The sequence below is a fragment of the Lathyrus oleraceus genome, chromosome 5 (assembly GCF_024323335.1).
Source record: "Lathyrus oleraceus cultivar Zhongwan6 chromosome 5, CAAS_Psat_ZW6_1.0, whole genome shotgun sequence".
NCBI classification, from domain to species: Eukaryota; Viridiplantae; Streptophyta; class Magnoliopsida; order Fabales; family Fabaceae; genus Lathyrus; species Lathyrus oleraceus.
In genome coordinates this window covers 211279911-211284530 of record NC_066583.1, presented here as the reverse complement: position 1 = coordinate 211284530, position 4620 = coordinate 211279911, and positions in this window count along the sequence as shown.

Below are 4620 nucleotides of genomic sequence, written 5' to 3'. Positions count from 1 at the left end.
TTTCACATGTTTCAAGCACACATAAAAACTCAAGGAGTATAATATTCAAATCCAATATTATATTCTCAAATATACACATAACTACAATTATCACATAATCACATATTCAGTCAAGTTATGTATCCAAACATCATCAAATTCAATTACCATATCTCATACACACATCACAATCACATCAATGCAAACATTCAATTATCACATAACTCTAATGTGACTCAATGCAAGACATGTGACTCTATGCATGTGGTACCAAAATGTGAACCCAACGTTTCACCGCTTTCCGATTCAATATCTAGAATCCAAGCCATTACGTCTATTTCCAATTAAGGATCAACGTCTGCTACGCCTATTTCCAATTAAGGATCAACGTCTAATACCATGTCTATTTCCAATTAAGGATCAACGTCTGCTACGCCTATTTCCAATTAAGGATCAACGTCTAATACCACGTCTATTTCCAATTAAGGATCAACGTCTGCTACGCCTATTTCCAATTAAGGATCAACGTCTAATACCACGTCTATTTCCAATTAAGGATCAACGTCTGCTACGCCTATTTCCAATTAAGGATCAACGTCTAATACCACGTCTATTTCCAATTAAGGATCAACGTCTGCTACGCCTATTTCCAATTAAGGATCAACGTCTAATACCATGTGAACCCACAGTTTCATCGCTTCCACTATGAAGCCGACCATGCCATGAATGAATGTACAAATACCAATACATATGCAATTAAGATCATCTCTACCATCTTAACATTCCACATATCACCATAATTCAACTCTATGAATTATCCACCAATGGTACATATACACATTCATAACAAATACACCATTCACATAATATGCAATTAAGATAATCTCTACCATCTTAACATTCATAACAAATACACCATTTACATAATATGCAATTAAGATCATCTCTACCATCTTAACATTCATAACAAATACACCATTCACATAATATGCAATTAAGATCATCTCTACCATCTTAACATTCATAACAAATACACCATTCACATAATATGCAATTAAGATCATCTCTACCATCTTAACATTCATAACAAATACACCATTCGCATAATATGCAATTAAGATCATCTTTACCATCTTAACATTCATAACAAATACACCATTCACATAATATGCAATTAAGATCATCTCTATCATCTTAACATTCATAACAAATACACCATTCACATAATATGCAATTAAGATCATCTCTACCATCTTAACATTCATAACAAATACACCATTCACATAATATGCAATTAAGATCATCTCTACCATCTTAACATTCATGACAAATACACCATTCACATAATATCTATTAGAGTCACCTTTCTAATGCTTTAAACCCCAACCTAAAATGATTCACGAGTTGAAAGTTATGAATAAAACCGTGCACGAAGGCGTTACTAAAAAGTTGTTGTTTATTAAATTTTCTAACATAATTTTCATCTTCTTCAACCCCCAAAACGTCCATGAAATAATCTCTAAAATTATTTTATTCCTGAAACAAAGTTATAGCCTTCTGTTTCAGCTATCCAACGCTTCAAACAGAACTCAATTTGGACTTACGGATCAAAAGTTATGACCAAAACGATTTCGACAATAAAACATAAAAAAAGGCAGCAAGTGTGACGGACATCATGCAAAATTTTCTGCGTTTTTCACCGTTGGAGGACCTTCAGACCTCCGATTTCAATTCCGTAAAGAGCCAAACATTCAGAAAATTATAACTCACACAATACTCTAAATATATAACGTTAATTTGCAGTTTTAACACAATCAATCACCACAATCAAGCATACTCATCAAAACCTAACAATTCCAAACAACCATAAAAAAATTAGGGATTTTAACCTAAACATACATCTGCCCATTGACCCGATCATGCTAACCCATAATAATAAGGATTCCCCCCTTACCTCTTCAATTTTCTAGAAACCTTAGCTCTTCTCTTTACTTTTCCTCCCCTCTTTCTCTATTGCCTTCAAATGATTAAATGAATCCTAATTCTCACTCTCCCCCCCTTTATATATAGTATTCTAGTTGTGCTTAAACCATAATACTTCTAATTTAATTAATATGCCCAATAAGACCTAATATTTAAATATCTCTAATTAGTTCAATTAAATTAAACTAACACCACATACACCCTAAGTTAATTAATATAATCATTTAATTATATCTCATATCAACTAAATAATTAATTAACACACCAAATTAATTAATATGATCAATTATTACTACCTAACAACCAATTAATTCATTAACACTCCAAATAAATAAAATAAAATATAATAATAATAGTATAATAAATAATTACTAAAATTGGGTTGTTACAGCTGTCATAACACAATATTTAAATTTAGCACTAGAAAGTAAAACCTTGTTTTGTTTCTTGCTTCTCCATGAGATTATATTTAACACAATATTCAGAAGTGGATCTCATATCTGACGCTCATCTGGCCTAATTTGCATCCGAATAACAAGTGATTTTAGCATCACTCTTATCGTCATATAATAGTCCTCTTCGTGGTACATTCTTTATATATATATATATATATATATATATATATATATATATATATATATATATATATATATATATATATATATATATATATATATATATATATATATATATATATATATATATATATATATATATATATATATATATATATATATATATATATATATATATATATATTATATATATATATATATATATATATATCTATATATATATATATATATATATATATATATATATATATATATATATATATATATATATATATATATATATATATATATATATATATATATATATATATATATATATATATATATATATATATGAGAATATGAATAACTGCGTTCCAATGACTATCACAAGGAGCGTTCAGAAATTGACTCATAATGCTCACTGCAAATATAATATCTGATATGGTGATGGTAAGATAATTGAGTTTACCCACAAGATATAAATATCTTCTCGGGTCTTTCAATGGCTCCCCCAAACTCTAGAGAAGCTTAAGTTAGGATCCATATGAGTATCAATATGACAACAATCAAACATACCAATTTCACGTTGGATGTCTAATGCATACTTACATTAGTTAATTGCAATGCCTGATGAAGACTGGGAAACTTTAATACCTAAGAAGTATTTGAGTGGACCAAAATCTTTTGTCTGAATTTTTTTGAAAAGATGAGTTTTGAGTCGCTGGATACCATCTGGGTCATCTCTAGTGATAACAATATCATCAACATAGAAAAAAAGAAAGATACATCGAAGAATATATGGGTGAAGGAAGAAAACAAAGTGATCCGCTTCAAATCTAGTCAAACCAAATTGTATCAAGGCCGAGCTGAAGCGACCAAACTAAGCTGAAGGTGAGAAAAACACAAGACGAGGCAGGGGGGTTGAATTGTGTTAGATTTTTCTTCTTTTTAAAGCTCTTGTAAGTTTCGAAATATAAAGTATATAATTTGAATCAAATGTAAGAGATAGGCAACATATAAGTAATGCAAGAAAGAAGAGACACACACAAAGTTATCCTAGTTCCTCTCACAAACCGAGAGTAATCGAGTCCTCTTGTACTTACAAGAGATTTTCACTATAATCACACACGATTACAATTTTCTCAAGCACACAAGCAAGAGACATCCAATGCTCAAATACTAAGTAAGAGACTTATATGCTCAAGCACACAAGAAAGAGACTTCTAATGCTCAAGCACACAAGCAATAGACTTCCATGCTCACGCATACACGCAAGATACTTCAAATGCTCAAACACTAAGTAAGAGACTTCTAACAATCTACCAAACAGATAAAAGATTGATTGAGGATAATACACTTGATATACAATCAAAGGTGTATAAAAATACAACTTAAGAAGAACTCTTTAAGACTTAGAGATTTCTAAGATATACAAGGATAAGAAATTATTAAGTTAAACTTGTGCTTTTGTTTTGATAGAGTAACTGGTCTTTGAATGTCAATTAGCTAGTTGTTGTTCTTCAAGTCTTCAACTCCTTAAACAGAGAAGGAAAAGAGTCGTTGGAGAAATTGCACAAGAGAGTCCATGTGAAACTTGAATAGATACATTGAGATGTTTCTCCAAATGGTTAAAGTCGTTGAAAGATTGTTTGAAATCCCTTTGCTACAAAAGGAATTATCAGTTGCATCCCAGCTGACTATATGAAGAAGAATAGTTTAGTTCTTCACGTGATCAGAAGAAGACAAAGTAACCTTAGAGCCTGACAATGACCTATCAGAGTCACCTTGGTCTTTGCATTTTGTCTGGCTTCAGGTTCTGATCATTAGAGGCAAACTTCTTCAAAGTCTGGTCTTTAGAGACTAACTTCTTCAGACTCTAGTCTTCATATGTTGACCTCTTCAAAGTCCGATCTTTAGAAGTTGACTTATGATCCTTCAAATTATGATCTTTAAGCTTCTCTTTAGATGTTCATTATCAGAACCACTACTTAGATTATTTCTGAAATTTTAGTCTATGGTCCTACACACTTGAAAAAATATTAATATACCCAATTTTTCTTTAAATACTTTGTTGTCATCAAAACCTAAGGGATATGGTGCA